Source organism: Lynx canadensis, chromosome A1, assembly GCF_007474595.2.
Source record: "Lynx canadensis isolate LIC74 chromosome A1, mLynCan4.pri.v2, whole genome shotgun sequence".
NCBI classification, from domain to species: Eukaryota; Metazoa; Chordata; class Mammalia; order Carnivora; family Felidae; genus Lynx; species Lynx canadensis.
The window spans coordinates 96,990,925-97,015,862 of record NC_044303.2 but is presented as its reverse complement, the minus strand read 5'-3'; the positions used below and the strand labels follow the sequence as shown (position 1 = coordinate 97,015,862).

General features: G+C 40.2%; 1 long non-coding RNA gene across 5 annotated transcripts in view; it reads left to right on the top strand.

The window, feature by feature from the left end:
• The window catches only part of LOC115514827, a 74,963-nt gene extending 50,282 nt beyond the window's left edge, over positions 1 to 24,681 (top strand). For 2 of the 5 annotated variants that reach the window (XR_003969092.1, XR_003969089.1), the window contains 8 exons: positions 7,116 to 7,161; positions 7,703 to 7,845; positions 8,180 to 8,275; positions 13,147 to 13,320; positions 13,408 to 13,632; positions 13,937 to 14,440; positions 15,796 to 15,930; positions 23,995 to 24,681. This is a non-coding gene — a long non-coding RNA (uncharacterized LOC115514827). Of the gene's footprint in view, positions 1 to 7,049; positions 7,162 to 7,702; positions 7,846 to 8,179; positions 8,276 to 13,146; positions 13,321 to 13,407; positions 13,633 to 13,936; positions 14,441 to 15,480; positions 15,528 to 15,795; positions 15,931 to 23,994 lie in introns of all 5 variants that reach the window. The other 3 variants (XR_003969091.1, XR_003969094.1, XR_003969093.1) reach the window with 3 other exon arrangements.
• Positions 24,682 to 24,938: the final 257 nt, after the last annotated feature.

Genomic DNA, 24,938 nt, shown 5'->3' with positions numbered 1-24,938 from the left:
GATTTGGACACAGTACAGCTCATAGACAGGAATCTCTGGTTGTCTCTTTGGATCCTCTGGTCCTGTTCCAAGATTAAGTTAAATTTCTTTACCTAATTGTATGACCTGGTGACCTACAACCAGGAATTGCTATGCACCAATTTTCTAAACCACCCTTGTTTGGCAGTTAACATTTAAGGCAAGGTATTACTGGCTCACCATTTCTGTTTGTACACTGTGTCCTGTGAACCTTCTGAGGTCATGTTCCTTTTTGGTTTCTCCAACACCTTACATAATGAATGGTCCATATGAGATGCTCAGTAAATACTGTTACTTTAGTCCCCCTGACATCCACTGGGGAGATTTGGGAAGCTTCACAAGTTCATCACCTGAGGTGTGTCTAAGTACTAACTTAACATAGATAACAAATTTCAGGTTATAGTAAATTTAAAACTTTTCCATAGCAACATTGCTTGCATAACTCAAGCTGCTGAAGCTGTCTATATTTGTCGCTCAGTGGACAATACCTTATTCTAGTCAAGGGAGATGATCTCAGTTGAATTGAAGAATAAAGAATTCTGACTTTGATGATCATGGGATCTAAGACTGCTTACCCCCTTCTTTGTCTCACTATATATTCTTGCCCACGTGTGTCCTGCGTGTTAAGCTTCTTAGGGATTAAACAAAATGCCTTCGTTTGCATGTACTTGGCTGTATGACTGTCTCAAAATCCATGTTCAATGTGTATCTAATGCTCTTAGTTCTTTACTGTTTATATATACATGGGCAGAAGTAAAAGCATCACTTATCTAAGGAGTAAATGATTTGGTTTTCCCACTTTGCTCCTTTCAGAATGAAGAAATCAAGCAAAGGCTTTTTGAAGATTATCCTGGAAGCCAAATCAAAGTCAAGTGGCTCTCATTAGCAATTATAATAATCCAAATTATAATAATCAAGTAATTTTCCATTAGGTCCGTGAATTCAGGAAAGGGTCTATCTTTAATTGATACCATGTGGTTGTTAAATTTTCCCTTGAATTGAGCATATAAAAGTAGATTTTTTCCCCCAGGGTTTCTGAAGGAGACTGGGTGGGATAGAAGCTAGCTTTTTCTTTCTGGTTTATTATTTATGTGGTCTGTGTGCATTTTCCCTCTCAATCTTTCATAGACACCTACTAACTGATTCCCTGTTGTACTATGGCTAAAGCCTGTGATTAATGTAATTTTAAAATAATTAATAGAACAGACACACTGATGACGCCCCAGTTTTTTGTTACCTTTTCATACCCTGCAGTTGATAAATCTACTCCCCATGCACTCTTGCTAGAATCATACATTGGGAAACTTTATGACCTCATTTTAGGATGATTTCTTTAAGATATTCTACTTGAAACTCCTAAAAAAAATGCCTTTGAACATAATGTTTTCACACAGCATGTGTATTATTAATTTTTGAAAATGCGACCTCCAAAACCTATTACATTTGTCACACTGTGATGGAAACATTTACTCCTGGAGATGGTGTTTAGGCCATAAAGGCAAGCAGCCTCCAAAGCGGTGCTATTATCATTGTCGTATCTATGTGTACCTCTTCTCCTGCCAGCCACCAGCTTCCATCAAGTTAGAAAGTACACAACAAGGCGATGACAACACTAAGTTTTGCAGGGGTTCATTTTGGGAGTTGGCATTTTGTTTGAGCCCTTGCCCACCGCACAAGTCAGTTCAGGCAGCCATAACAAAATGCCATAGACCAGGTGGCTTGACCAACAGGAGTTGACTTTTCATAGTTCTGGAGGCTGGGAAGTCCAAGATCACAGTGCCAGCTGATTTGGGTCCCTGGTGAGGGCTCTCTTCCTGAATTGTAGATGGGAACCTTCTCACTGTGTGCTCACACGAGGTGGGAAGAGAATGAGAGAGAGAGAGAGAAAGAGAGAGAGAGAGAGAGAGAGAGCTAGAAAATTCTTTGGTGTCTTTTTTTTTTGTTAGGGTATTAAATCCTATTATGAGGCCTCATCTTTTTAAAAAAATTGTTTTAAGTTTATTTATTTTAAGAGAGAAAGAGAGAGAGTTAACAGGCAAGGGACAGAGAGAGAGAAAGGGAGAGAGAGAATACCAAGTAGTTTCCATGCTGTCATCGCAGAGCCCAACATGAGGCTCCAACTCATGAACTGTGAGATCATAACCTGAGCTGAAATCAAGAGTCAGACACTTAACCAACTGAGACACCCAGGCGCCCCTCAAAAAGATGTTCTAGGCTCATCTTGTATTTCCTCCTAAGAGCCCTATCTCCAGATACCATCACATTAGGGATTAGGGCTTCAATATAAGGATTTTGAGGGAGTACAATTCAGTTAATAGCACCTACTCTAACTGTTACAGCCATCACAAAGGGCTAATCTTTTAGGGAAACATGAATGTGAACTCAGCTCCAACCTTTCCTCCAGTTTGCCTCCTCTGCTCTCTTCACGTAATCAGGCTTCCAAACTGCTGTCATTCTCTTTGTCTCTACCTGTGCTCAGGCTACTCCCTGTTCTGGACTTTCTCCCTGTCCCATCATGCAGCATACGTCCACATGTCCACATTCTCCCTATCATCCAAAATATATCTCAAATACCACCCCTTCTGCAAAACATTTTCTGCTTCTCATAACCAGAAATCATGAATTCACACTTTGGTGTCCCCGGCCTCTTTGATGTGCACTCTCAAGGCATCTGCAGCCCAGGGAGGGGAAGTCCCTCATGTAACAGCAAGGTCTTGGAGGTCAGAGAATCAAAAATACAGAAAATAAGAAAATAAAGTTAATGACACCTTCCTTTGCTGGAAACCTGCCTCAAATAACCCCACTGGCAAGGATGCCCATTGGGGAGATCAGGAATGAGCATTTGAAATTGTTTGTAAAATTGGGGCACCTGGTTGGCTCAGTCAATTAAGTGTCCAACTCTTGATTTTGGCTCAGGTCATGATCTCAAGGTTGGTGAGTTTGAGCCTCACATCAGGCTCTGTGCTGACAACCTGGAACCTGTTTGGGATTCTCTCTCTCCCTCTCTCTGCCCTTACCCCATTTGTGCTTGCACAGTCTCTCTCTCAAAATAAATACATAAATTTAAGGAAAAAAAAGGAGGCTCACCTGGGTGGTTCAGTCAGTTAAGCTTCCAACTTCAGCTTAGTTCATGATCTCACAGCTTGTGAGTTTGAACCCTGTGTCTGGCTCTGTTCTGACAGCTTCGGATTCTGCTGCGGATTCAGAGCCTGCTTCGGATTCTGGGTCTCCCTCTTTGTCTACCCCTCTCCTGTTTGCGCTCTGTCTCTCTCTCAAAAATCAATAAACATTAAAAAATTAAAAAAAAAAGAAAAGAAAAAGGAACCATAAGTGAAATCAAAATGTCAGGCCTTGGTAAGAGTAAGGTGGGCAGGCTGCGATGGGAAGGTCATTAAGAGACATTCTTCAGTCCTTGTAATTGCTCTCTGTGCCCTCTTCTCCCTCTGCTACTTCTCTCCCCACTTCTCATGGACTGCTTTGCCTGCCACTCTAGATTTCTCTTCCTTGTAGGCTTTCCCTACTTGTGTTATATCTTCCATGTTATATCTTCCATGCCCCCTCTGATGCCTCATGGCCCCATTGTAACTGTGTCCTTTCCTGATAAAATCTCTCAGCTGCTAAGGATCCCCTGATTCTCTCCTTATACCACAGTTTGCATTCCTAGGAGGGGACTGTGTTTGGCTCCATACAAACCTGGTAGAGCCAAGATTGTGTACCTGGGTGTACTGGCAGTTCTTCCAGAAGATGTGGTGGGTATGGCAGGGCCTAGAATTAATGTGTGTCATCGATATTGAGTTTAAGAGGAGGGAAGACATGGGGGCACCTGGGTGGCTCAGCCAGTTTAGTGTTCAACTCTTGATTCTGGCTCAGGTCATGATCCCCACAGTGTGCTCCATGCTGAGCATGGAGCCTGTTTAAGATTCTCTGTCTCTCTCTCTCTCTCTCTCTCTCTCTCTGCCCCTCCCCTGCTCATGCTCTCTCTCTCTCGATCTGTCTGAAAAAAAAAAAAAGGTACCCTCAAGGAGTATCCACCAGAAGAGAGGATATGGTCCATCTGAACAATGTGATTCATGTGAAAAAGTTCTGTCCAAAATAGCAAAGTGACATATAGATAACGTTCCTTTACTTGTGACGATATTAATAATAATAGTGACAATAACATCTATCATGTACATAGTACTTATTAAATGCTAGAAAATTGTTCTAAGTGCCTTATGTATATTTTCTCATTTACTCCTCAAAGCAACCTTTTCAGGAAGGTTTTGTTAATATAATTATTTTATAGATGATAAAACTGAGGCAAAGACGGGTTAAGTAACTGACCCAAGGACACATGGATAATGACAGAACTAAGATTCAAACCTAGGAATTCTGGCTTGACTTTCCGTGCTAATAACCACTATACTTTGCTTCTGTTTTAAGTGGACAATGTGTTCCATATTCTTCCAGTGTGACATATCAGACTTTCAGAATAGCTAAAACTTGGGCATTAAGCGATTCAGTAGTGCATGCAAATCATTTTACTTGATATGTAACTCGTCTGAAAGTTATTAATATTGTTACTGCCAGCAAGTGGCTTTAGTCTAGGGAAAGAATACATGCTTATAAGATTGCAAATGTGATGCGATTCATATGCATGGTTGACATGTTTAGAGCCCATCATAGCTTTGTGGGAAAGGACTTTTGGGATGGTACGTGGTTTTCCTCGTGACTCAGGCTACCCCTACCCCAGAAAATCTGAGAGCTGCCATATACACAGGATTCACTTCCTTCTAGATGGAGAGCAACACAGTCTTCCGTGGGGAAACTATTAGATTAACATGCCATAGAAAATTTACTTTTGTGAAATTTCACTGAACCACAAACAGTTTCAACCCTACCTAGTTCAAACAAAAAAAGCTCTCCAGTTTGAGCCCAAACAACCAGGTGGTGAACTAGTATATTTTATGCATGTTGCTGATCAAGTATGTTTTCCACAATCTTGGCAGCGAGGGGATACCACTGATAGGGTAAATATGTCACTGATAATTTGTCAGTTTGCCCTACTAATGACAGAAACTGTAACTATCAAAATGATTAAAAAATTATCTAAGCAATAGCTGTCAACCCCGAAATTTTGAAGACCATCTTTGCCATAGAACATGCATGGGGTCAGCAACTACAGTATGAATTCTTCTAGATCTTAGTGGGTACCTACCCCTTGGCTACATGTAATTTCCACTGATGGCTTATAAGAAGAACCCTGTGGGTTTAATGCCTTTCTTACAAGTGTATATATGGAAAACAAAGGTAAGGCTTCCATTGACATTTTTTTATCGTGTTCGAGATATATTTATTTTCATTACTGTATTCTTTTCTTCTTATTTGTAAGAATGTTCCAAATCTAATATGCAGGGCAAAATTATTATTCAAAAAGAATTGTCTCCATTTTATTGAACCAAGAGGTAATGTGACCTTTTAGAAGAGAACAGACCCCCATCCCGTGTTTTGTTTGTTTGCTTCATGCACAAAATGAATGCGGTTGTGTCCCTTGAACAAAGCAAGAGATGCACAGAGCCACCTCAGGAAATAGACTGAGTTGAAAGATTTACAAACATAGTGCAGCCCAAGGAAAGATAAATTGTTGATGATATGGCTTCAGAAGCTGAGTCAACAAAGTTGGGAGTCAAAGAAAAAAGGTACGCATTTATAGCAGAAAACAAAGAGAGAAAAATCCCCATCTTGAAAGTCACCCCCTTAATATTGAGTAATTGTTAACAGTCTACTTGCTGAAACCCACAATTCTTTGGCAATATTTTAGTATATTCCAGAGAAATCACCGAGATCTGCTGTGCATACTCTTCTACTTCGGCTCCTTCCCAACTGGCCAGATTTCTCCCTTTTATTTATGAGTTTGATTAAAATGTTAACAAAAACTATAGCTAAACTCAAATAATGCACTGGTCTGGGCATAAGGCGTACAAACTGCAAATAAATGTATTTAGTAAGATATTAGGATCTTGCATCAGAAGTACGTGTTAAAATATGACTGCGCTGCCCCTGTGAAAAGAAAGTGGTTTTGTTACTTTATTTACCGATTAGGTTTTATTGCAGGCTGTATTATATTCTGACAGTTCTGTAGTGAAAGTGTATTCTGATGCCACTTAGGACGGCAGAGTGGTGCTAAATTTCTCAGAGAACAGAATAAAACTGCTTGGAAAACATATGTTTAAGTCATGTGTGGTTTGTCCAGTTTGGTTCAGAAGTGACTTTGCCTCAAAAGGAAAAAGTGCAATTCCATGAAAGAGGAATGATAAATATTTTTTACCTCTTTCAAAATTTCATTTATTTATTTATTTTGAGAGAGAGAGGGAGAGAGCACAGACATGTGAATGGGGGAGGGGCAGAGAGAGAGGGAGAGAGAGAATCCCAAGCAGGCTCTGCACTGCCAGTGCAGAGCCCGACACAGGACTTGAACTCACGAACCATAACATCGTGACCAGAGCAGAAATCAAGAGTCAGATGCTTAGTCGACTAAGCCACCCAGGTACCCCAGGAATAATATTTTTTTTTTAAAAAGGGAAGAGGAGTTAAAAAACGTGGCTTTCAGTATTACATGTCAATTATATCTCAATAAAACTGGAAAATGAAGAATAGAAAGAATAAATCCATGACTTTGACTTTTTCGAGAGAAAAGTGTGGCAGACAATGGGAGAAATCAAAAGTTGGGGAGCAAGCAGTCTTTGTCCTGCAGGAAGCGCCCACTGGTGTGTGGGGTGTGGGGTGCAGGATCGTAGCTTCTCATTTGCCTTAGGGGTCCTCTGGGGAACTTGGAAGGGGCTCCAGTACCACCAACATGTGTAAAACCTTGGATTGAGTAACTTGTTCGGTGAGTGTTCCAGAGGACGAGCAAACGTTTCTAATAAATTTTAACTGGATAAACGAGTGATATCTTGCAATACGAGTCTTACATGACGCTGAATGTCACATGATCACAACTGAGCCAACAGTTCATGCAATTCACTTTGATATACGAGTGGTTTGGATTACAGGCATGTTTCCAGAATGAATTATGCTCACAAACCAAGGTTTTACTGTACTTCATGTCTTCCTCTCAGCTGCCAGACTGAGGTGAGATGCAGTGTGAACGTGGAGCCGGTGCAGGTAGGGGGTTTTTGGTGAACTCTAATATGATAGTACGTTTTTGAAGGGATAGACAATAGGGCCCCGGGGACTTGTATCACCACCTTCCTTATCCACTCCATCCCCTTGTTATTTATCCTGTTGTGTCCTCATGAGCTTTCTATCTGGATTCTTAGTCCCGGCCTTTCAAATCCTGCAGGAATGACGCCATTGCCCTTGGGCCTCGAGTCTGATCTCATTCCTCCAACCTGATGTACAAAGTGTGACTAGAGAGTCCTGGCCTGAGCCCTATTGTGAAATGAAAGGTCATTTTTAGCATATGGAATCTTTGTCCCTCATCGAAAAAAATTTCTCTCCCAGTATTAAGCTCTCTCTCTAAAATTTAACAACACTGAAATCTTTATGAATGTGTGAAAGCCGTATATATTACCACTTACTGACAAGCAGTGATGACTATATCAGAATAAGTCAAAATTAGTTTAAAAATAAATTTATTTGGCCATAAATATATCAATGTGACAAGAGTGACTGAGTTTGCTAATCGTTATTCTTGGTTTTACAGACATGAAATTTATCTTCAAAGGCGAGTGAGAAGGGGGTGATATAGAGATCGGGAGATGAATGAACCCCTGAAGTTTACTTTGGAAAACTTCTGGTTTTTAAACCACATCCAGATTATCAGTGCGGTGCTTTGGAAAGTATCACGTGAGTTACAGTAAACTGCCCTGGTTAAAACAGAAAAAAAAAGAGGGCATCAATAATTATGTTGAATGAGGGGCACCTGGGTGGCTCAGTTGGTTGAGCATCTGACTTCAGCTCAGATCATGATCTCACAGTTGACAAGTTCGAGCCCCACGTCAGGCTCTGTGCTGACAGCTCAGAGCCTGGAGCCTGCTTTGGATTCTGTGTTTCCCTCTCTCTCTGCCCCTAACCTACTTCCATTCTGTCTCCATCTCTCTCAAAAATAAATAAACATTAAAAAAAATTATTTTTAATGTTGAATGAGATTTAAATATATGACCCCTAGTTTTTGTTCCAGATTTGTTGGAGATCACTGTTGTCCACTGTCTTGGCCATTAGGGGACTGATGTAGGAAGAGTGGATACAAGTATTTTCAGCTTGAAAAACATTCATGGTAAGGCTGTGTTATAATTGTATGGACAAAACCCGTTTTTAGATATACAGTTCACCTGAATGAAGAGCTATTTAACCTCTACTATGGGAAGACGCTCTTGACAGATGTTTGGCAGTTGAATGTGGCATGGAGGGAGCTATCTCAGGCTGGGATAAAGTATGTAAATATAGTCCATACCATAGTAATTTGTTACTGGGAAAAGAAAGTCACTGGTACGCGACTCTATAGTACTTATTCTGGGTCTTACTTGGATGTCTTGTGCACAGCGTAGACCTTAATAGCAGCCATCTCCCATGGAGGGTTCATGGCAGCGTGGCAGGTTAGGAAAAGTGGGGGAGACATAACTTGTAATACCTTAGACAGTTTGTGGACATTAGTTGTTCTCTCAGATTCTCAAGAGGAGAAGAGACTGATGGGCAAAGCAAAAGAGAAATCTGGAAGATGATACACAGAACACAAAGTGGCTATGCTACACTGTTTCCACTAAGCCTCCCAGAGTGAGTCACAGCAGGAGGCACAGATTGAAGCCTATCAAGGTGTTCTTCAAGAAGTTATCCAAATGCGTAATGTCACACACTGGGAGAACTTGACCACCTCCAGTTGTGAAATAGAAGAATGGCTACTCTTTCCTTTACCAAAATTGGATAGCTTGTTCTTGGTGAGACCAACCTGTATGGTGTCTTCTTTCTCCCCAGCTGAATGGTGGGCATAACTTTTGCCTCTACATTCCTCTGTAGACCAGGAAGGGAAGTTGAATCCAGTGGTGATGTGAGAAAATGGTCCCAGAATTTTCAGAGTACACAGGTTCCTCTGGTCTATGGATGTGAACTCTAGGGTGGTTGGAACAAAGCCACTTATACCTATGCCTCAAGGTATAGGTCAATACCTATACCTTATACCTCAAGAGAACCCCTTTTGAGTTCTCTTTCTGAGGACCTGGCTGTGAGGCAGTTTATGTTGCCTGGACCCTGTGAGGTCTGTTCCAGCGCCTGGTCTCCCCTGCTCTGCAGAATATGAGCTGAGAAAATGTGCTGTAGTCAGAGACAACCCCACCAAGAAGAGTGGAGTCAGCCTGGAGAAGATAGGAAGCTGCTATACCTGGAGATGCTGGACACGCAGACAGCAGGACTGACAAGCTGATGATCAAGGAAGTCACTAGAAACGAGAGACAGGGAGGAAGGTAGGCCTCATGCTTCACAGTGAAGAGGCAGAGGCATATCCTCGGACTCACACTGCTTCAGAGAAGAAAGTACATACATCTGTCAGACAGTAAGGAAAGATAGCCAAGTTGAAGCATGTTACGGTAAAATAGGATAGAAAAAGGATTTTTCGATACAATGAATTGCCTCAGATCTGACAGGGAGATGTGACTGGTATTATACCATTAATAGCATTTAAGACTAAAAAGACAACTGACATAGGCTTGGCCAATTTTTCAAAAAACGTACTGGAAAAAAAAAAAACCCAAATCTCTCATAGTGAAGGGAATGCTGTATTCCTTTATATTTTTCCCTCTGGGCGGGCATGGAGGACATGTGTTACTTCTCTGTGGAGAATGTCGGATTTTCAGGTAGCCATGATGTAAGTGTGAATCATCTTCTGTAGATCATAAAAAGGCAATTTTAAAGTAGTGAAACCAAGGTGATTTTGAAGGAAATGTTATAAGGAATTATAACGAACAATGATTGAAAATGGAGGTTTGGGCCGTGGAACCTGTATCTTTGAACTTACCCAGCGTGGCCTGTGGGAAAAATAAAAGAGCAGCCCTGATGAGGCATGGTCTGACTTGATCTGATACACAATTATAGAAAGGATGCCTTCATATTACAATATCGTAAACAGGGAAAGAACTGTGTATGATAGCCCATCAAAAAAGTGTGTTTGAGATCCAACACCTTGATACTAAAAGAGATATAGTCACAGGGCACCTGCATGGCTCAGTCAGTTAAGCGTCCGACTTCAGTTCAGGTCATGATCTTGTGCTGACAGCTCAGAGCCTGGAGCCTGCTTTGGATTCTGTGTCTGCCTCACTCTCTGCCCCTCCCCCACTCATGCTCGGTCTCTGTCTCTCAAAAATAAATACACGTAAAAAAAAAAAAAAGGAATATAATCAGTGCATGAAAACCACCAGTTAGAAACTTATACTGTTCTGTACATGATTTTAAAATATCAAGATAGGGGCACTTGGGTGGCTCAGTCACTTAAGTGGCCAACTCTTGATTTTGACTCAGGTCATGATCTCATGGTTTGTGAGTGTGAGCCCTGCGTTGGGCTCTGTGCTGACAGCACACGGAGCCTGCTTCAGATCCTAAGTCTCCCTCTCTCTGTCCTTCTTCTATTCGTGAGCTCTCTCAAAAGTAAATAAATGTAAAAAAAATTAAAACCATCAGAATAAATATTTTTAAATGTTCTCATGCACATTGGAAAGCCTGAAATTCCATGCATTGCTTTGATGTCTCTGAGCCCCCCCCCCCCCCCCCAGAGCCTCGCTGGGAGTTCCCTGCTTTCCTCAGGTCTGTCCCCAACCAGTGAAAAATCTCACACTGGGTAGTTCCCTATCATCTGGCCTCACTGCCCCCCACCTGGACCTCAACCTAATAGGTTCACTTTTCTGCAGGCCAGCAAAACTCCCAAGACAATTCCATCCTTCTGCAGGGACCAGGGGTCACCTCCCGCTCTTGCCACTACAGAGCCTGCGTCTCATGGCCCCTGCTGGTTCATCTTGCCATGTGGGCCTTGCATGCAACTCCCATGTGGGCCTTGCATGCCGTGTAGTGCCCTCCTCCCCCAGGCTGGGAGTATTGTAAGTGACCCACTGCCATTACTGGGGACTGTGCATTTGACCATCTCATACCTTTTAGGGCCTGGAATCCCTACTTCACCAACAGGGTGAATAGGAGGTGGTCAGAAGAGCATGTAGGCATAAGCTTTGGTGTTTCTCCTTCCTTTCCCAAATGCATCCTGGCAGCCCTTTTAGCTCCAACCAAGGTCAAATCAGGACTTGGTCTCTTAGGAAGTTTTTGCCGTGTTATCAATGTTTGCAAGTGAGTTATAGGTTCTTCCCGTGCACTGCAAGGTCCTATGGTTTCTTTGCCTGTAAAAGATAGCTCATTAAGCTCTAATCCAATAGCCCAATAAAAAAGGAACAATAGAGACAAAACAGTGGAAGAAATCATAATGCATTTTATAATTCTTCCTGAAATCTGGTCCAAGCTGGCCTGGTTAGAAATCCATTTCTAAGAAGAAAGAACTACTTTTAAAAAGAAAAGAACTTTTATGAACCCTTGCTATTATGCATGGCGCAGAGTTATATGAAGAAAATAAATCATTCTAATATGTTTACCAAAGCTTATAGTTACTCGTGACAATAAGAATGGGTATTAAGTCCATAGATTAGGGGTTGCAAACTCAACTCATGACAAGAACCAGGCAGGTAATTAAATGGCTGAAGCAGGGTGGAGGATGATCTAATTTTAAATGTTGGCAACTAATTAAAATGTATTAAAAGTCCTGCATAAGCCAAACAAAACACATCTGGGGACCACATGTCCAAGGGCAAGCCTGGAGCAACTTTTGAAATCCTGTTCATTCTTCAAGGCCTGAATTGTGGGCATGCCCTTCCAAGAATCCTGTGACTGCAGGGGTGGGTCAGGCTGAGCCTGCCCTTCCTGGAGCTTTTATTGAACTGGCCATGAGAAGTACAAGCGATGGCCCTTTTGTTCCCTCACTGTTGCCTCAGTGGGGCTTTTATTCCTCATAGGATTGAAGGTCCTTGGGAACAGAGACCATGTTTTATGTTTCTCTCATTGTTTTCACACCTTTTAGTTCCTGACTCAATAATAATAATAATAATAATAATAATAATAAATATAATAATGGCAGCAGCTACCATTTATAAAGCTCTTTCCGTGAGTCTGACCCATTTCTTTTTTTTAAAAAATTTTTACATTGGGGCACCTGGGTGGCGCAGTCGGTTAAGCGTCCGACTTCAGCCAGGTCACGATCTCGCGGTCCGTGAGTTCGAGCCCCGCGTCGGGCTCTGGGCTGATGGCTCAGAGCCTGGAGCCTGTTTCCGATTCTGTGTCTCCCTCTCTCTCTGCCCCTCCCCCATTCATGCTCTGTCTCTCTCTGTCCCAAAAATAAATAAACGTTGAAAAAAAAAAAAAAATTTTAAAAAAATTTTTACATTTATTTATTTTTTGAGAGACATAGAGAGACAGAGCACAAGTTAGGGAGGGGAAGAGAGAGAAGGAGACACAGAATCTGAAGCAGGCTCCAAGCTCCCAGCTGTCAGCACAGAGCCCGACATGAGGCTCGAACTCACAAACTGTGAGATCATGACCTGAGCCGAAGTCGGATGCTTAACCAACTGAGCCACCCAGGCGCCCCAAGTCTGACCCATTTCTAATGGGTTTTACTTATATGATTTAATTTTCACAATCCTTGTGAGGGAGGTACTATTGTCATCCCATTTTACTGATTGGCCAGCTGAGGCGCAGAGAAGTGAAGTGACTGGTCAAGGTCGCCCAGCTGGTGAGATGTGGAGCCAGTTAATTTGGCCAGTCGGATTCCATAGCATGTGTGCTCAGGCACTACAGTACAACTATTAACTAGTTCAACATAGTTGTTTTCTAGCTAAGAGTTTTAAACTTTTTTGCGCCGCAGTGTTTCGCACATAGTGCTAGTGACTTTTAAGATGGTGAGCTGAAAAACCTTTCTGTTTTATTTCCACCTCTCTTCCCTTTCTGTCTTGTGTCCGCTTTTGATTCCTAATAAGGGACGGAATAGTGGAATTAACATACAGCAACGATACCCGTAAGATGCCAAAATAGCCACATAATATTTGTTCTTACTCTTTGCTCAAAATTAAGCGGATGTCGGTGCAGGCTCACCAGTCTGGAAGTTTTGTGTGGGCACTCCGCAGCGGAATCGCCAGATAAGAGATACTGAATAGTTTTGCGAGAAGAACTTGAGAGGAAAGAGGGAAGGTCGTGGCGGTGAGGAGTTTGCCCTTTCTGCAGTTGACAGCGGTGAATAAATTACTGGTGAGATGAACTGGGAAAGGGTCTAGGGTTTTGTGACTGCAGGCATATCAATATTTGACCCTTGCTTCATTAGTGTTTCTTCTCTAGGTGGAAGAGAAACGATTCATGCATCGGACTTTTTCATTGTGTCCTCAGGATCATAAAACATATTTGATAAACATTTCTGAGACCAAGTTGCTCTGAGATTGTTATCGTTACTAACTATTCTTTGTGTAATAGCAGAACTCGTTTTGTAAGACACAAATGACCCTATTCTCCTGGTCTGAATGGAAGATGGAGATTTGCTCGTCACATCCACCTGTGTATGTTCTGGTATGTTCTAAGTTTATTTTATTATTATTATCTTTTATTTAGAGAGAGATAGAGAACAAGTGGGGAAGGGGCAGAGGGAGAGAAGGACAGAGAAAATCCCAAGCAGGCTTCGCACTGTCAGTGCAGATCCCGATGTGGGGCTCAAACTTAGAAACCGTGAGATCATGACCTGAGTCGAAGTCAAGACTCAGAAGATTTGCCAACAGAGGGACCCAGGGGCCCCTGTTCTGATACGTTCTAACACCACTTGAGAGTTGCTTGGGTCTCTGGCTGTTGAGAAAAGCCTTAATGGTTTGCTTTCTAGAGGCAGGATACATGCACTGTGGGAGGATGTAGAAAAGAATAAAAATGGACTCCTTCACCTTCTCGATCTCAAGTCCTCTCCTGGCCAGACTGCTGCAGACAGAGGTGGCACATGGCCTTTGGACATAGCCCTTCGATGCTGCTGTGAACATGAATCATGACGATATTTTGAGAAGTCCTTCTACTGATGCTCAGGCTGAAAGCCGTGGTCACTTGACCACATATCTGCACCTAACATGTCAACATCCTCGCCATACACCTCAGTCCTTCTGCTGCCAATCACAGCTTGTCTATCTTAAGTCCCATCCCCTCAGGACCCTGCATTCTTTGCAATGATAATGGGTGCTAATGGAATAATTTGAGAGACTAATCTCTGATAATGTTACTCTTCTCAAGTAAAAGTCTATTTTAGTCTAGTTAAAATGCAGAGCACCTTTAGAAGGTCTTTATGGAGTGACAGGAAAATTGGAAATTTCTGACAGACCAATCAAGAGAAGATATTTTGGTGAGTGAAGCTTTTATAACTCCACAACTTATGCCAGCTAAGGAGACGGCAGCTGCCTAAAACTCATAGATGTGCAATAACTCATGTAGCAGTGATCTGGCCGTGGTCACACACACACACACACACACACACTCCCTCTCACCTCTTCAGGATATATGAATATTAACTCACGGTGCTACGCTGAAAGCCTAGCAACCAAAAGGTAGAAGTTTGCGTAGTCTAACAAAAAACGCATAGAAAATTTTATCCGATATAATTTGACATTTAAAGGGGTATAGAACAATTTGATGATACTCAAAATTTTTCAACACCTGAAATATTTCATTATTGAGGAACGTTTAGATATATTTTGTTATGCCCATCAATGAATGTTGTACTATGCAATTATTTAAGTAGTCAGAAAGCAAGGTGAGTGAAAAAATTCAAAAAGTACACACACACACATGCAGAAATACACACCTATATGTTTGTAAGACCATACATATTCCAGTGTAAGACAGGAAGTCTATAGAACAATATCTGAGCAATGTGTGTGTGTGTGTGTGTGTGTGTGTGTGTGTGTGTGAGGATGCCTCTAATGTTAAACTTTATCTTTCTTTGCATTTTGGACAATTCACGTGTATTATTTGAAAAGTAATTAATAGACGAATGCAATGGTGATGAAAGAAATAAGTCTCTGTCACGACAGCACCAGCTCTTGATTTGTTACTAGATAAAGAGGCAGACAGCCTCCAGTCCTGTTTTTCCTCATCTACAAGATGTACTATAGCAACATGGTCCTGGCAAGCAAGACCCAGTGTTTCTATATCCTGATGGGAGAAGGCAAAGGGTAATTAGTGCCTCCCAAAGCAGGAAAGGCAGTTGGGTGCTGGGCTTCATGTCGGGCATGCAAAGCCTTTCTCAGTAGAAGTGAGGGTGCCGGAGGCTATCTTGGTGGCCGTCCTGGCCTGGAAGCCAGTGTGCTTTGCTCTGTCTGTTCCCCCAACACACTGCCTATCCTAACCCCACTTTTAGCAATTTCCTCTTGCTTGATTTCACAGCACCAGTGAGTTAGCTGCACTAGCTGAGTGTTCTGCAGGTTGACTGAGTGAGTACTTTTTGATGAGAACCACTCCCAAGTGACTGCTTTTGGTCAGGATCTTTGGTGTTGGGACAACTGCAGACTCTGGCTTCTGGGACCACCCGAAGACCCTAAGGTCTTCTAAGCTCCTAAGACCCTAAGCTCCTCTAAGTCTGAGGAGCTGTTCTAGTGTCCTTCATCCTCCCTGCCAAGCCTTGTTATGAGGGGCAAATAAATAATACAGATTTTTTTTTACATTACAGTAAAAATGACAGAATTCTGCTTCTGTCCCCAGTGGAGCAGTGGAGACTGCATTTGCCCATCCACGTTAAATAACCAAATCTAGAAAAACAATTCAAACAATGGGTTGCAGAAACAGGACACCAGGCAGCACAGGATACTGATCCACAATAGAGGAGAAACAAACAAGGTAAGTATCTATGATTGTCCTACCTTACTTCCTAGAGAGAGTTTCCATGCCATAGCACAGGGAGGGGGGAGATAGATAGAGTCCAGAAGTCTCCCTGAGTTAGGAGAGATAGACTTCAAAATTTTGTTAAGCCCAGGTGGCTGATTTGCAGGGAAGAATATTGGAGAAGAGAGAGCTGCTCCCCACATGAGAGGGGCACGGAGAGCGAGCTCTGGAGATCTCAAGGCTCCCAGCTCACCCTGAGTCCTCAGCTGATAGTGATCAGTGCATGCATCTGAGGAGACTATTTGAAGACAGGGAAAGAACTACTGGAAAGGGAAGATTGAACAACTCACAAAGCTTACACAGGGCGAGGAAGGCCTCGTGTTTTTCTAGATAGCTTAGAGAAACCCTATATTGTGTGGACATCAGAGTTGGTTCTAGACTAAAAGCTGTTGTGGTTTCACCCAACAAAGCTTGAAGTAGAACCTTGAAAGGCTTAAACTGTTTATTAGTAACTTAGCTGCACCTTGGGATAAAACTCAAGAATATTTAAAGGTATAGAAAAATACCCAACACTCAATAAGATGAAATTTGCAAAGTTTGGCCTCTCATCTAAAATTACTTGTCAGGCAAAGAAGCAAGGAAAGGCAGCCTGTAATGAGGAGAAAAATTAACAGAAAGAGAGAAAGATGACACAGACAGTATAAAAATAGGCACAGAGATTAAGATTTATTATAAATACACTCCATATATTCAAGAAGGTAGAGGAAAGAATGACCATATGAAAGAAATATATGGAAGATATGAAAAAGAGGCTACTCAAACTTTTAGATAAATTCAAAGTCTGAGATGAAAAGTACACTAGATGAAACTAATAGTAGATTAACTGCAGATCACACATTGTCGAGGAAAAGATAAGTGAATATGAGGACATGAAAGAAGAAAAGAAACCATCTAAACTTAAAAATAAACAAAAGATGGGGCACCTGGGTGGCTCAGTTGGTTAAGTGTCTGACTTCGGCTCAGGTCATGATCTCACAGTTTGTGAGTTCGAGCCCTGCATCCGGCTCTGTGCTGACAGCTCAGAGCCTGGAGCCTGCTTCAGATTCTGTGTCTCCCTCTCTTTCTGCCCCTTCCCTGCTCATGCTCTGTCTCTCTCAAAAATAAAATAAGCATTTAAAAAAACTTAAAAAATAAAAGGTGAACCATATCAGCTCTGGGATGACTTCAGGTGTTTTAAGGTAAATGTAACAGAGAATTCCCCAAACAGAGGGGGTTAGTACAGGAAAACTATTTGAAAAATAATGGCTCTAAAGAATGAGAAGACAAGCCACAGACTAGGAGAAAACATCTCTAAAAGACACAACTGATAAAGGACTGTTATTCAAAATACACAAAGAACTCATAGAACTCAACTCTAAGAAACTGAGCAACCGGATTTAAAAATGGGCAAAGGAGATGAACAGACACCTCCCCCGAGAAGGTATACAGATGGGAAGTAAGCATATGAAAAGACATTCAACATGCACACCAACCAATGGCTAGAACCCCCCCAAAATGGCAACAACAAATGCTGATGAGGATGTGGAATAATGCAAACTCTCATTCACTTCTGGTGGGAATGAAAAAAATGGTACAACCACTTTAGAAGACAGTTTGGCAGTTTCTTACAAAACTGAACATATTCTTACCATACAATCCAGCAACTGCACTCCCTGATGTTTATCCAGATGAACGAAAACTTATTTCCACACAAAACCCTGCACAGAGATGTTTATAGAAGCTTTATTTACAATGTCCCCAAACTGGAAAATAGATGAATCGATAAATAAACTGTGGTACCTCCAGGCAATGGAATATTATTCAGCTAAAAAGAAATGACCTACCAAGCCAGACATGGGAAAAAAAAACTAAATGTGTATTTCTAAGTGAAAGAAGTCACTCTGAAAGGCTACATACTGTATGATTCCAGTTATATGGTATTCTGGAAAAGGCAAAAATGTGGAGACAGTAAAAAGATGAGTGGTCACCAGTGGTTCCATCCTAGGAAGGAATAAACTAGCATAACAAAGGGGATTTTTAGGGCAGTGAAACTATTTTGAGTGATACTACAGTGAAGATTAAACTCTGACAGTAAGCTTTGAATGATAACCATGTGTCAATGTGGATTCACTGATTGCAACAAATGTAGCAATCTGGTGTGGCAAGTCCATAGTGGGGGAATGAACAGGAGGCTATGTGGGATGTTTCTTCATTTGCTTCTCAATTTTGCCATGAACCTAAAACTTCTCCCCAAAATAAAGTTTATTAGTTAAAAAACAGTGGCCAGAATTTTTCTAAAGTTGATAAAGGTAATAAACTCAGAGGTCCAAAAATTTCAGCAAGTTGTTACTACGGATAAAACCAAAAATGAAACTGTACCATAAAATTTCTATTCAAATTGTTTATAACCAGTCACAAGGAGAAAATCTTAAAAACACTTAAGAAAAGATACATTGTGTACAGAGCACAAGGGTAAGAACAAGAGCCAATTTTTTCATAACAGAAGCCAGAAAAAAAATACAGCAACCTTTTTGAGATATTTAAACAAACAAAAACATGTCAACCTAGAATTCTATGTCCAGTGAAAGTATCTTTCAAAAGGAAGAAGAAACAGAGCCTCCTTCAGACATACAAAAGCTGAACGTGTTACTGTTAGACTTTTACTCTAAAAATGGTAAAGGTAATCCTTTGGACAGAAGAAAAATGTTACCAGATACAAACCCAGTTTACATAAAGGAAGGACTAGCACTGGAAATGATACAATGATATAAAAGCTGTGTTTTTGTTTCATTTTACAAATCTCTTTACAATATAGTGCAGTGTTTAAAATTAACAAGGCTGAGGGGCGCCTGGATGGTTCAGTGGGTTGGGCGTCTGACTTCTGCTCAGCTCATGATCTTGTGGTCATGATCTTGTGGTTCATGGGTTCGAGCCCCTCATCAGGCTGACAGCTGGGACCCTGGAGCCTGCTTCGGATTCTGTGGCTCCCTCTCTCTCTGCCCCTCCCCCACTCACACTCAGTTTCTGTCTCTCTCCCAGAAATAAACATTAAAAAAATAAAATTAACAGGGCTGAATTTTGGAATTTATAATGTATGCAGAAGTACATAGAAGCATGTTTGTTCTCTTGACTATAAGAGAGCAGAGGCTGGGAGACGAGTCATTCCTCAAGAGGAATGTAAGTGAATCATGGTAAGGTCCTTTTTATTGAAAGTAGACTACGGTAAGTTAAAGAGATACAGTAAAATCTCCAAGGCATCCACTAAAAAACTAAAACAAACCAATAAACAAAAACTAGTCCACAAGGTATAGCTGTTAGATCAATAAAGGAGATAAAATGGGATAATAAAAATATTTTATCCAAAGAAGACTGAACAGGAGAGAAAATGGAACAAAAAGTAAGTGGGGCACATAAAAAATAATAAGCAAGATAGTCGTGTTAACCACAATCCTATCAATAGCTATGTAATATGCATATGGCTGGACAGTCCAATTAAAGGGCATAGAGCCATATATTAAATTTAAAAAGCAAGTCTTTAAAATTAAAATTAAAAGTTAAAATGCAGTCTGCCTACAAGACACACATTTTAAGTGTAAAGGCACAAATAGGCTAAAAGTAAAAGGATAAGATAATATGTGATATACTAACATTAAGCAACAGAAAGCCAGATTGGCTTAGATTTGGCCAGGATATGTTACACTGAACACCAAATGCATGAACTGTAGAAAAAAGTGATTAAATAGAACTTCACTGAAACTAAAACATTTGTTCTTTATAGGACACTTTTACAGAAATAAAAAGACAAGTCATTGGGAAAAATGTTTTTAAAATAGGTATTTGACCAAGGGCTTACATTTAGGCTATGTAGAGAACACTTACAATTCAAAATTAATATGACAAAAACCTAATTTTAAAATCGCTAAAAGATTTGACTACTTTACTGAAGAAGATATATGGATATGATATTAATACTTTATAGGTTGCTCAATATTCAGAGTTCTTTATGGAAATGTAAATTAAAACCCCAAAGAGTTGTTCATATAAAGCTGCTAGAATCCCTAATGTTAAAACACTATTTTAAGAATGGGTAATGACCCGAAAGAACTGAAATTCTCATACACCCAGATGGGGATGTAAATGGTGAACCATTTTGGAAAAAAGTTTGCCAATTTCTTGAAAAGCAAAAAGCATACCTACTAGATGACACAGATATTCTACTCCTAAGCATTTATCCAAGAGAAATGAAAACATTTGACTGCATGAAGAATTGCATAAATGTTCATAGGAACTGTAATTTTTTTTAATTTAAGTTTATTTATTTATTTTTGGGAGAGGGACAGAGAGAGAGAGAGCAGGGAAGGGGCAGAGAGACAGGGAGAGAGAGAATCCCAAGCAGGCTCTGTACCAACAGCACGCTGCCTGATGCAAGGCTCAAACCCATTAACCATGAGTTCGTGACCTGAGCCGAAACCAAGAGTTGGATGCTTAACTGACTGAGTCACCCAGGCGCCCTGCAGCTTTAATTTTTAATAGCTAAAAGCTGGAAACAACCCATATACCCATGAGGAGGTAAATGCATAATACCTTGTGGTGTATCCATATGATGGAAAAATAATCAATGATTTAAAAAGAGTGAACTTTTATTTTTTTCAACAGTTAAAAAATGTTTATTAATTTTGAGAGAGAGAGAGAGGGAGAGCATATGACTGAGTGGGTGGGGAGGGTAGCTCAGAGAGAGAGGAAGAGAGAATCTTGAGCACGCGCCACACTGTCAGCACAGAGCCTGACTCTGGGCTCAGGCTCACGAACGCAGAGATCATGCCTTGAGCTGAAATCGAGAGTCAGTTGCTTAAATGACTGAGTCACCAGGCACCTCCAAAACAGTGAACTTTTAAAATACACAACATTATAAATGAGTCTCTAAATAATTATGCCGTGTGAAAGAAGCTAAGTGCCTACCTACAAAAGTGATTTCGCATCATATGATTCCACTTATATATAATTTTAGAGAATGAAAATTAGTCCATGTGATGTAAAGCAGATCATTGGTTGCCTGGGGTGGGGTTGGGGGGAGTCGTGGAAGGGCAGTAAAGATTGATAGAAAAGGGGCTCAAAGAAACTGTGGGTATGATAGACAATGTTCATCATAAGGGTAGTGATGATCTCACGAGTGTATACATATGTCAAAACTAATCAAATTATGGTCTTTAAATATATGCAGTGTTTTATGTGTCCATTGTACCTCAATAAAGCTGTAAAGTTTTGAAGATGCCAGATGAGACATTGGTAGAGCAGGGATGGCCTCCCAAAATATGGCTACCTGAATCCAAAGTATAACTCTGTGCAAGCTGATCAGCGTCTGCACCGGAGGTTGGGACTTCCAGGTTTAATAGCAAAGGGAATGTTCAGGGCGAGAACTTCCTTATAAGGAGAACTCAGGGTTTGGCTTTGTGGAGCAGTCTGTTGTACCATGGAGTTCAATACACTCTATGCTGCATTGCCTTACAGTACAGACCCGTAGAAAGGAGAAAGGTGGGTTATTTGTAGATGAAATATCAAGGGAGCACAATATAGCGACCAGGCACTGGCTTTGATAGTCATGGCCTTAGATCTTAAACATAGGTAATGAAAACATGTGGAAGGTGATCTGGTACTGAAAGTTATGAAGAAATGGTTTTCTAAAGCCACGTATGAAAATTAGCCTCGCCTTTAAATATCCGGGTATGTCCAAATGCCGTTACAATACACTGGTTGCCATTAGAATGGAGTAAGGCACAAATACTCTTCTGTCTGGAATAGATGGATTTCATCTAAAAGTATCAGCAAAAATTTATTTTTACATGTCAATAGAATTATATTTGTATTGCGTTGTAAGAAATATTATTTTTTAATTTTATTTTATTAGAAATGCTTATTTATTTTTGAAAGAGCACGCACACAAGCAGGGGAGGGGCAGAGTGAGAGAGAGAGACACACACAGAATCTGAAGCAGGCTCCAGGCTCTGAGCTGGCAGCTCCATGCGGGGCTGGAACCGACGAACTGTGAGATCATGACCTGAGCTGAAGATGGATGCTTAACCAACTGAGCCACCCAGGCACCCCTGTAAGAAATATTATTATGTTCCTGTTACATACCATGAAGAAAATGTTGAGGAAAGGTGAATCTTTATGGCTTATTTGACGTTATTAGTAGAACCAGACTCAAGAAGGGACCACTTGAACCCAGTAATTTAGATTTCATATTCTTTTTATTGTAATATCGTCCATGTTGTTTCCTTAAGAGTCCTACATTAACCCCTCCCTAAGGGGATGGGTTAAAGGAACTCCAAGAATTTGGTGGAAAAAAATAGAAGTGACAAATACCTATCACTACAAAAATTGTTGTAGTTATTTGTTGCTCTTAAATAAGATTAGAAGTTAGTGAAGTAAAACATTAGCAAATGTGGAATAGTCTCCCTGTCAGAAATCCTTAGAGCCCCTAAACATACTATGTAACTATGGAATATATTATGGCTTAATGCGCTCTCTGACTGTATAACAATTGTAGTATTTTAGTCATCAGAAAAAAAAAAAAACCCTACCTATACAAACCTTAAATATTGTGGACATATTTTACCCTTATATCATATGTACCATCATGCCAAGGGCTGTGACTTTATGGTAGCTGAAAACAGATACTTCTCTACAAAATGTAATTTTATGTTGATTTTATTAATTTTGATATATAATGAAATATATATTTTTTTAATGGATAAAAGACAGGTTGGAGTTGTATGAGTCAGACTCCCATTAAGTGTAATTCCTTTTTTTATTCTGGGAAATTCTCTCTTACATTTTACAGCATAGACCCCAAATCCAGAAATTACTAATTAGTGATCTTTACCTTTTATGCACATCTATCTCTACAGTCATGAGATCCATACGGTGGGTGCACAAAAAATGCAGTCACTCATTATTGTACAGATTTTGCCCAACATAAAAGTAAATTATATTGAACTCACTAAAATTTTATCAAGGGATTTGTAAGAAGACCTGATAATTTGGTTATAGAAGATCCTTAAGATGGGGGAGACTGGCTGGTTCAGTCAGGAAAGCATGAGACTCTTGATGTTGGGTTGTGAGTGCAGGCCCCATGTTGGGTCTAGAGCTTACTTGGAAAAAAAATGCTTAAAATTCTTTAGTAATTGTGAAAATATGTAAAAGAGAAGAATGATGATTTCATGGGAAGGAAAGTCAAAACCATAACAAAATTCCATTTTAAGGTACAAAATGTAGCGTGTTCCATGGGATAACAAACTCTACCTGACCGTCACGATCTGAGTCCAATGTGGCCTAATAATGAATATACTGTATACAGTAAAAATAGGCTTGCTTTGACACCACAAATTGTATTTGGCGTCCTAATCATTTATCACCTCTCTGTATATCTTCAGAAATAATGGCTAATTGAACAATCTATTCACACAGAATATTGCAGAAGATTTTAATGAGGCAGAAAATGTCAACATTTCAATGGGTGATAGGTTTTGTTCAGAGCAGCTGGAAGTTATGAATTGCCAATTAGGAAAACTTTGGTAATCTGGGTAATCTTTGTTGCCCGTCCAGGATTTATCTGAGTTTGGGAGCCATAAATTTGGGAATAAAATAATGACCTGGGGGATTATTCTCTTATGTTGTGAAATATATTCGTATAAAATTTCCAATTTCGTGTCATGCAGATTGAACCGCATAAAACAGCATTTAAAAGGTGAATCTTTATAAAATTAATTAGTAAAATGTAACTATTTTGGTTTATTGACTTTTTCTGTTCTCTGCAGAACATAAAGGGAAGAAGAGAATTAAAATGAACGTTTTCCAGTTGATTTGATCAGTGTAGACAGCTTAAGTAGTTAATCCGGGTATCAAAACAGATCATTTTCCACAAAAGAATTGTATGATTTGTATGACAAGCAGACTGTGCAATTGTGCAATAATTCCGTACGTTTGTGTTGTCTGAACCTAATTTTACCAATTAACCTACTTTCACAACTGATTTTGCAGAACCTACATGGGAAGAAAGTACTCCTTGACGAACTCACCCGCAAAAGAACATATGTGTAAAGAATTTCTCTATGTGAATAAATAATTTTGATAAAACACATCCTTAAATGAAGAATGAGGGCATCTGGAATCTTTCATGTACCTTTTGCTTCTGTGATGGATCTTTAGGGGAACATCTCTCAATGTTGCAGTTAGAACTTCGCATCTTTGATTCTTTTGGATTTGGAAGGTGTCTTCTTTGATTTCTATAGAATGGTCTGGTTTCCATTTACCAGAAGGTACAGAAGAAAGAGAAGACTATTTGGTGAAAAACTACATGATTCGTAATATTTAGAAGACAATTTATTCTGATCAGCTGAATAACCCTAATCAAAATGTGTGAACTCTGACATTATTTTGTTCTCCACTTGGAAATGATTTCTGTCCTTGGACCTTGATCCACATGTTGCAAAAGAATATTTTAAAAAGAGAATAATTACCCACCATGCTCTGTCACAGTGTCCACTGCCACCTGAGAACAAAAAAGCTCTCTTATTTACTAACGACGTCCTTAGTTTTCCTTTGTGTCGTTTTCCCCCTTATGTATGTGGCGCCTCGTGTTTTTTACGCTTCTTTGCCATCCTGCTGTGAGGAAGAATAGTAATCACATCTAATTAGAAAAAATTAAAATGCTATGACTCACAGAAATAATGAAAGTTGATTATTTTTTATACAAGGCATAAATCCCAGACCCACATTTTACCCTTGAAATTAGCTTACAAGCTGATCAACAGCGTGGTAACGGTATTGTGAATGTTTATCGTGGTGCTCTTTTTTCTACATGCACCACGCTTCACGCTGTCAACCGTGTCATGAAAGATTCATCTTCTCTTATGCAGAAAAAGAGAGGCCAGTTTGATTTTATTTTTATTTTTAATTTTTTAAAAAAAATTCTTTTGGTTAAG